Source organism: Amblyomma mixtum, chromosome 3, assembly GCF_055824585.1.
Source record: "Amblyomma mixtum isolate Tamu chromosome 3, ASM5582458v1, whole genome shotgun sequence".
In the NCBI taxonomy this organism is placed as follows: Eukaryota; Metazoa; Arthropoda; class Arachnida; order Ixodida; family Ixodidae; genus Amblyomma; species Amblyomma mixtum.
Window position 1 is genome coordinate 25,235,921 of NC_143014.1, and position 9,944 is coordinate 25,245,864.

Here is a 9,944-nt window from a genome sequence, read left to right on the forward strand (position 1 = left end):
ACGTGCTGTGTTCAGCACTTTGCCGGTGTCCGTTCCGCTGCCTTTATTATTGTAAGTATGTGTCAACTCGCCCACCTCTATACTCTACCGAGTCCCTAACCTAAAAATGAAAACAAGTTTTGAGGCCCACTCATATAGACCCGATTGAAGCTTTCTGTAGATATTTAATTAAATTTGGAGACACTTACTGCCAAATTTTACAACTGTGTCTCCATTCTGGCATAAGTTATGTACAGTCTTTTCCAAAAGTAACCGGGCAACAGTGGTTCCTTTCTTAGCCGCGTGGCGAAGCACTTGCAGCAGCCCTTAAGCTCTGAATCTGTGTAAAGTAAAGTGAACCCTTGCCCTCCCGTTTTGACACCTTTCGGTCCTTAGGGTCGCCGCAAAGGCTGAGAAGCAAAAACCGGCTGCTCGGTTACTTTTGGCAGTGTTGTTACTTAAGGGAGCGTTGTTACTTAAGAAATCTACCGTTTTATAAAAACACATAAATCTCTGCGTATTCTGAGTGATGTAGTATTACAAATACCCGCAACAACGGTGCTGCGTAAAGTCCCGTTCCCACGTTTCAGAGTTTCTGCAAAAAGAACACTGTTTGAACACGGGTTGTGAAGCAGGAGATAGCGCCAGCCTAAGCACATCGGCTACGGCGCTTGCGTCTCGCCCTGGTGGACCGATGCCATGTTCCTGTTTTCCGAATGCCTGAGGAGTCTTCTGAGTAGATGACATATTCCGAGTGAAAGGATGCACATTCAAAGCTACAAGGCTATCAAGACACTTCCAAAGAGGATGACGAACCAAAGTTTGCGCTAACGCTCTCTCCCATTTCGTTGTTCTAGCCCCTGAGGCCTCGCTATTTCTGACATTTTACGTTCGACGCTAAAATCTTATGTTAGTGCTCTTGACAAAGGAGAGCATGTGTATTATAAGGAGCAAAGAACGACATTTCAAACGAGGGCCCGCGCGGCACGCTAGCTGCATTCGCGCTCCGCATGCGCACATTGAAAACAATGTTCGTAGCTCGTTTTCCGGGACTTGAACCAGCGTGCACTGGTCGCACTCTCTGCATTAATCATTATTCCTCGCTTTCCGGAGCACATATAAAAAACAATATTCCAATTAGATTATTTTAAGCCCAGAGAACACAAAACTAGGAAACCCCACTTGTTTGCCGATAAGCGCCTGTTTTGAACGGGTCGTGAAGCGCGCGCGTGCGCGAGGCGGATGCTCTGTTGTAAGCCCAGGAATCGAAAAATAAATCACTTAGAAAGCCCACTTCCTTGGCGAACAGCGTCGGTTTTGCACGCGCCTCTCTCTCTCCCCGCGCACGCGTTTCGCAGCGCGTGTGCTGTGCTGCGCCGGCTTTCGCGGCAGCGGCCGGCAGCCGTACCCAGCCGTAGCGCCCCAGCGGTGTGTCGCGTGCGTCTTTCCACCGCGGCAGAAATCCGGCTGCTGCGCGTGCACCGGTCGCCCATGGGGGTGCCCGGTTGTCCGCTTTTTACACCCCTCAGGATTTTTTGCGTCGGACAGCATAAAGGGACCGTGGACGCGATAGCCTCGCGACACAATAGCACTGTCACACGTGTCTTCCTGCCCTGCGCCTCTCCAAGTGAGACCATTTATCTCTCGTACAATTTCATACCAACCGCTACTCTTGCCGAAAACAATTTACGGCATTTACAAATAAAAAAGTCGCCAGAGCCACCTAAGGCTGCTTACATATGGGGAGGCCTAAACCCGCCCGCTCACTTTCTGAACGCAGTCGCCGCGCAGAGTGGTGTAACCCTATGCCTCGCCGCTGGCAATTCTACCTCTGTATGGCTCTATGTAGCCGCTGCCACACCTGTTCTGATCTGCGCGCTGGTCCGCCTTAAGGGTATGACGCAATAGCTAATGGGTTCCATAAATGCGGAATTGGTCTTTGTCTCCTCATAGATCCCTGGAGGTCATCATACCGCTCCTATACCGAAGAGGTGCATCTGTTGAGCGGTGCGCAACTATGGCAGGGGCTGCCACCCGTGGGGCTTGCGCGATCCAAGTTGCTCTTCCAGAGCAACCTCGCGCGTCCAATGATTAATTAACCAGTACCTGCTGGGTTGCAGGAGGACGCCATCTTTTATGGGTACCGTCTACTGTTAACACATACACACATGCAGGGGTTTTCGCTCAATGTGGCAAGGAAGGCTTACGCGTTAATAAAAAAGAAATTGTGCAAAGACGCGCGCAGAGAGCTGCGAAAAAGACTTCCTAATAGCAGATAACTTCCCATAGGGTTATCAAGAACAACTTCTAGTTCATACCTACATTCTTGTACCAACACGACAGGCGCCTACCCTGAGCATTGGCATCAGAACTTCTTCCAATGTTGAGCCACAACAAAGCAGAGGCCCGTCTTTTCATGCGAGTGTGGCTAAAACGACAGCTTTCGAGGATTCCTAGTTATTTGAATATGCAAGCCTCGGGAATAACGCCACTGGCCTGGCCTGCCTTAGAGATCAACCTGCGCGCTCGCACCACCGAGATCGCTCCACCGCTGCAATCGCTCAACACGATTGCAGAGCTCCTCTCGGATCCTCATAGCTGAACCTCGGCAGTGCTGTTCTTGTTGCGGGATCAACACTACGCTAGGTGTGAGCGATTTCGCGAAGCCCCGCAGAGCCCCAACTGCGCATGCGCGAGGAGCGAGTGTGACACAGTTACTGCCTAATTTCTTTTCCTCAAATACAATCTTCATTTTCTTCATTACGGCCCCTATTTCTCTTTCTTCTTTCACTCCGACTTCCTCCCTTCTTGTACGGTGCGGTTCAGGTGTCCACCGAGATGACAGAGAATTACTGCGCCATTTCCTTTCCTCAAAATACGGTGCGTTCAAAGGGCAAGGCATCGCGCCGAACGGGTGGTGGCGTTTCGTGGACTCCCTGGCAGCGCTATAACACGCTGTCCCGTTCCACTCTTAAAGGCGAAGCTTACGCGTCATTAATTAGCAGTTAATTAGAAATTAGTTTTTAATTTGTAATTACTCATTAATTAGTAATTTATCATTCCTTAGTAATTAGTACTTAATTGTGTGTGACGTCATCAATGCCATAGAGGCAGCCGTTGCTTCCGCAGTCCTACTCGGGATGGCCATTGGTCAAACCGCAGCCAATTTTTGTTTATCCCCGCTTTGTTCCCATATGCTTCAGGACGGGACGCCACTCAGACTAGTCAACAGAGGGCGACCGCGGTCGTTGACGTAGCCGCAACCGGCAGGGCCCTCCGGCCGTGGATCGTTGCTCCGGAGAAGGCCTGCCTCGCCGCGGTGACAGCAACGCTAAGTGACAACTGGAAACGCGCTGTCGGCGCTGACCGACCTTTGACCGACCGACCTTTCCAATAGAGGCTGTGGCCAGCACAACTGAAACATTATGCCGTCTGTCGCCGCCGTTTCCAAACGCCAGGCATGTGGAGTTCTCTAGGGTCGGGTTGCGCCACCTTAGGTGCTTGCTTGTCCAGCTTCGGCGCGACAAGTTTCGAAAGGCTTTGGCGTGAAACAACCGTGCATCAGTTTAAGTGTGTGCGCTAAGAAAGGGGGTTATCACATCCTTTCGCGGCGAGAAGAGTGCGAGGACAAGAAAGTGCTTACAGAAGCGAAGAATGATTTAATGGAACGTCAGAAACGCATCGAGCCTGTTAGGGCAGCGAGAAAATAATAAAATCTTTTCCTGGAAAAGCTTAACCGTCCATGGAAGTGATTGGAACATGTTAAAAGCATTTTGGTGCAAATTGTACTAGAAACAATTGTACTAAACATGGAGTATTTTAGAGAAGTAACTGTCGGCACAATGGCACGACATAATGAAATGTGCAAGCGCATTACACGCAGTTGCAGTGGCGATGTTGAAGGAAAGGTGTTTCGACGCGGGGCAACGTAGTAACGCCGGTGTAAATCTTTCGCTTTCTTTCATTAACGAAAGCAAAAACACCTTGAGTACTAGTGGGCCCACACGAGCCGCATGATTAACGTAAGTGCAGCGAAAAGTGCGCGTAGTTCTCTTCGTTTTTCATACTCTTTATGAAAGTTAGTGACGACTTTCAACGCGAGTGGCACGCTCAGCTGTTATTTCGTTTTTCGCCTTTGCTCTGTAGCGCAAGGTCAATAGGTTGATTAGATAGGCCATGGTTTCTTGTGTTCTACATGCTCACAGTTCATGGATACAGCTGGCCTTATCAAAATACAGCGAGCCAATAACTTGCTATTCTTGATGTGTCATTCATGTGCAGAAGAACATACTGCCGAGCCCGTCGCCACCCTTCCTTCACTTCCGGCTCTGTTAAAGGTGATGTCGGCGCACACTTTGTAAGATAACTTACCGCAGAAGTATCGCTTTAAAAATGGGTATCTCTTTATAAGCGATGTTGTAGTGTACATAAGTTGATAATTTTATTGTATGAACGTCCTCCACTGAATGTGTGTCCCTTGGCGCAACAGTGGGCAAGTGATTTTGCAACAATAAATATGAAAACATAAAGTTGCTAATTAGTAGACAAGAAGAAGCCTGATTTCCTATACGCATGGGCGTCAGTGGCACCAGTATGGTCCCAGGTAATGCCACTCACCGATTAGGAGAGGCTCGCCGCGCCCATGTGAAAGGTGGACCCATGGCGCTACGTGCGCTGATGATGTCAAGCGGGGCCCAGCCCCCTCGCGTGTGCCGTGCGGCACGTTGTTACGGCCAGTGTCGGAAAGAGCGGCACCCGCGCCTTCCATTGCAGTCTACCGCAGGCGCCTGGATTCATCTCTCACAGTAGACGAGTAGTCATGGTTTAGGTAACTAGCGGCTTCTGTTATAGAATTCTTTATACGATTCCCAGCATCCGTTATGTTTCTCAAATTAAAACGCCCATCACAATAGTCCGCACACAGTTATTTTCCTCTTTTGCATGAATGTGAAAGCAGCCTAGACCATCTAGACAGGGTAACAAAAGGGGCGTGCGGCTCATAACCTTTCAGGTTGCTGTTGTCGTTTCCCAGGTTCGTGGACGGGAACGGATCAGGAACGACGCCACCGGAGACGGAATACAGCCGGAGCCGGAGGTTGGTGGAGAAAAGTGCACAGGCTTATTTTACATACTTAGGGCAGTAAAGTTCTCCACATCACAGCCTGTGAGAAAAAACGTAAGCACTGAGTAGTACGCCATGTTGTTGCCCAGCCAGCATGACGCGCCCCATGTTGCGTGGACGATGTCGGTTAGGAACGAGGCGGCCGGTGACGGACTACAGAGAGCCGGAGAGCGCTGAAAAGGAGAAACTGTGCAAGTTTAATTTACATAATTACATGAGTGCGTGAAGTACATAAAGATTATGAAGACAGCACAAGGTACATGAGATGTCTCGTAGCAAAGCATGCGACGGGTTTCCTACATTCTCGTAGCCCTAAATCCCCAACTGAGGAATCTCGGCACTGGAATAGTGTCCAGTCAGGGAACCCTCGAGCAGACTTGGGTTTCAGCCCACCGCACCGTTACTCCTCACAGAGGTACGGTGGTGTCATATGATGATGGCGATGCCACCGGGGCGCAGAACTTCTTGCAGCACTTCTTGATTCACCGCCAGCTTGAGTAGAATCATCTTAAGCCGGGCCTTGACCAGGCTTTGACCTTTGACCACTGTACTCCCTTTCTTGGAAGATCACCCGCCAAGGAAGCCAGCCTCTTCTATCCGCTGGTAGCGTGGGAAAGGCCGCTTGCTTCGCACGCCGTAGAAGTTCTTCGTCGAGTAAAGACGGGTTGTTTGTCTTCCATGGCGTCGTCTGGCTGGCACAACCCCGAGCCATTCTGGGCGCGCCGCCGAAATTCGCCTGCCGGCGAGGTCGAGCTGGTTCCCTTTCTCCCGCAGCAACGAGGAAGGATGCCTCCTGCTGTCGCCGCCGTAGCTCCCTGGGAGTCTGGCCCACATTGCTAGAAATGGGATCACAACAGCCACTACACTAGTGGCACAAACGCAGTCCAGCTGCTTAAAAGAGTCCAGGACGCCGAGAATCATATCCTGGGAATCCCTGTACTTGATCACTGTCCAATCAAGGGGTCACTCAGCATGGTTTGGGGAGTCGCCAACCGCAGGAGGTGGCACCGTTGCCCCAGAGCAGCGGTTCCGTTGGTGAATTCCGCACTGCCGATGGCGGTGTCGATCTTGTCGCAGCCTCCCAGCTCTTCCGGTGGTGGGGTTGATTCAGCACTACGTATAGCAGGCACTGGCTGCATGGGTCGTTGAGCAGGCTTAAAGGGAAGCTGAAACACTCTTCTCAAAATTTGAGTTCCTTGCTAAATGTTATAGATTCCAATACGCTGAACAAGAACATCTCGTTTAAAGAGGGCGGAAATGAACGCAAATTGCTGTTTTTACAAGAAAACGCACTCCAGTGCCTCAGGGCACCGATCGAACGCGGCTGTTGCCAGCGGTTGGCCTGGACCGCATTGCCGTCATCTGCTGGATAGCAAATATTCTCTTGTTGTAAATGCCAAGAAATCGTTCACCTAAGCGGAGTGTCCCTTGCATCCTTTATCAGGCAAGAAACATGTGCTGTCTTTCCCTAAGCAACTATGTAAACGAGCATCCAGGCTATCGCTCTGAAACCCGCAACGCTACTTTCTTGAGGAGATTGCGCTCTCCCTAGATGTTCATTCGCTGAGCATTGTTCGTGAACATTCCTTCAGCTAATTCACGTCTGTTTGCGAAGCAGGTCGTAAAAAAGTGCTAGAAGAGCAACAACTGCAATATGCACGAAAGACTGAGCAACTTTGTCAGCGCGGCTATGGGCGGAGCCAAGTGAGAGGCGACTGTTGTTGGCCGGCTTGACTGGCGGGGCGAAGCGACGTCTCCGATTTCGCGCCGTCAGCTACACCATCGCTGCCGCTTAGTTGGCATTGCTTTGCCGAGCACGGGAGAGTTTTTTCTGCAGCTCAGCTCTTCGCGAAGCGTTCAGCGTCACTCACATGTTGGTCACTGCACATGTGAGTGACGCTGCGCACCAAGACTTGCCAAGTGCACGCCAAGACTTGGCTGTGACGACACCGTTTTGCTTCTCATGCGTTTTCGAGGGAAGTGGCGCTGAGCAACGTCATCCAGATCACTTCACCACGCGCCGCTAGGGTTTTTCGCATGCGCAGATCACTCGCGCAAAACGGGAATCCTAAAAATGTGATGCAGCTGCCCTTCAAGAGGGCAGTAAAAGAAGACCGTCTTCACCGGCCCCAGGGGACAGGCAGCAGGCACGGCTTCTTTCCTCGTCGTTTTCCTCATTGTATGGACTCGGGTGGCCCTCGTGACACGCTTCTCTCGTGGTTGTAACAGAACACACAGTGGTATAATTATCTAAAAAGAAAGAGATTTCGGCAACAAAAACAAAAAAAAAAACACTTTCTTTGTCCCCAGTGCGCACATTTCAAATAACAGGATCCGCCCTTATCACCAATACCGGCACTTTCAATTCAATTCAATTCATTTATTTTCACCACATATTTACATAATTGGAGCTCACGGGCAAAAAGCTGCTCGGGGCAGCTTGACGAGGCCCAAGAGACCGTAACAAGGTAGAGCAGTGCCGACATATGATTGAAATATAACAAAAGAAAAAAATATTATATTCATTATTATATACAAGGAAAAACACGGCTAGTGTTACAATATAAAAACTGACTGTGTACTGATACATAATACATGTTCAAAAAGACCGTCGTAAACGACATAATTACGCAAAGACGTCAGTATTTGATAACAAACCACAATGTGATAATGGACTGACATTTTAGGATTTTATTGTGCGTTTAGAAATCGTTCCCGCAAGTCGCTTTTTGTGGGCCTAGCATCAAATTTATACTTGTTTAGCAGTGAGGGGAGGTTATGTTTCAATGACTGGTTCTTATAATTTGTTCGGAAACGAGGAACGTGCCAGTTTTCTGTGTTTCGTGTAGGTATAGGCCTCTTGCGCTGGAGTTTGAGGTAACGTGGCGGCGCCTGGTGGCAGCAAGGAAAAGCTGGCTGGGTAGTACCAGGTCAACGTTTTTAGATCCCTTTCAGTTTGAAAGCTGCGGTGCGCGGATTGTCGCCTTTCCGTTTCCTGCCGCGCGGTGGAGCTCGCCACGCTGTTTGCCCGACCAGCGTGGCCCTTCGCGTCTACGCCATCGTCGCCGCCGCCTGATTTGGAGCAGCCAGCAGATATCAGCACGGAAGATATCAGCTCGCCTGTGCCAGTTGTTGGCAGTGACGCTTATCTTACAGTATACAAAAGCTTCAAGCAAGGGTGCTTAAAACATCCCACCAAAAAGATGCTAGAGTTTACATTGTAAACAAAGCAATCTCGATTTCTTTGAAAGAAGGTCCCGTTTTTGGGGACGTTTTTTGAGAGGTGTAGACGAGCTGGAATTGCAAAACGTTGCTCGGCTTGGATGTGCAGAGCATATGGCCACTTTTACGTGCCAAGTGCTGCATTTTGTCATAGTGACACGCATGCACTTCTATGCGAGAGACGTGAACCGTCGGCTGGAGAACAGAGAAAAGGTTATCATTGCAAATAAAAAAGCTCGCCTTCTGTAGCCATTCCCTCCGTGCTTGATGTCGTGTTCGTCGACCAAGCGACGCCAGGCCGCTCCATTAACACTTCCGACTTAGTGTGTCTGCATTTAATGCTTGTCTGTGTTCAACGAAATTAACATTCTAAAAATGAAAGTGCAGGACGCTGCTTTCGTCTGTGCGATCATTGCAAATAAAAAGCTCTTCTATAGGTTATTCGCTCCCTGCATCCAGCTCAGTGTGTCTGCATTTATACCTGTGCTCACTGAAATTGGCATTTTAAAGAATGTGCCAAATGCTGCTCGTTTGTGCGGTGCTTCGTGGATAATATAGCGCGGAATTTCGTGATTGATCTAGAAGCGGAACATCGCTAGTTTTAACCTTTCATTAATGTTTCGTGCATTCTCCCGAAGAAATATTGATAGCTTTACTCCAACACACGCATATCATCAGCGCTAAACATCGCAAACGCGATGCGATAAAGCGCAATGCAAACGATTGTTTTTTTGCGAACTGGCATCAGTCTGCTCTTTATCTCAGCCTTACTAGCCAGGCGAAACATTTCTTTAACCATGAGACTGAAGTTTCAATGTGACAGCTCCAAAAGTACAGCAAATTTGAGTTCGACGTGTTCGTTCCCAATGTTATCGCGGATGACAACGGGCTGTCACAGCAACTGGCAAGCGCAAGCGCTCCGGCGGTTCCGGGCCGACAGCGACAGCAGCGCCGCGTGGTGAGCGGAAGCGGACGGGGGCCGCTTTCTCGGGCGCGGCCCGGGGGAGCTTGCAAACTGAAAGGGATCTAAAAACGTTGTACCAGGTTGGGTAGTAGTGAGCGCTGGCTGTGGCGGCGTACCTTTCTAGCCTGCGTTTTGCTTCGATTCGCACGTTTTTCTGCTCTGTTGTGAGTGCGACAAGGCTCGTCACTTGTGACCAACCACGCCGCTGCCCGGCCGTGGCTTAGTTTCTAGAAAACCGACGCTCCGTGTGCCTTAGGGCGAAATGCAGGCAGCAGAAGGAATCGGCGACGCCGATCCGCCCGAGAGACCTCGCTCAGTCTCGCAAAAGCATCACCGTCGTTACTGCTGCACGAGCAAGAAGGTCTGAATCCCAATATCGAATTCCACCGTTTTCCTTCAAGGTCTCACGAAGCGGAGCGCCGGGCGCGCTGGATAGCTGCAGTTCGACGCACTGAGTAAGCGAACCTTCGCGTTGTGCTGGCTGCTCCGCCTCCCTTGATGTTTGTTTGGTTATCCGTGTTGCTGAAATTCATTCTTTTTGCACATGCAGTCCGGTCGGCAAACCCTGGGATGCAGTGCCGAACACCAGCATATGCAAGCCACTTTGTGGGTAACGAGCAAAACAATACCAGTCATCCCTCATATGTACCTACAATC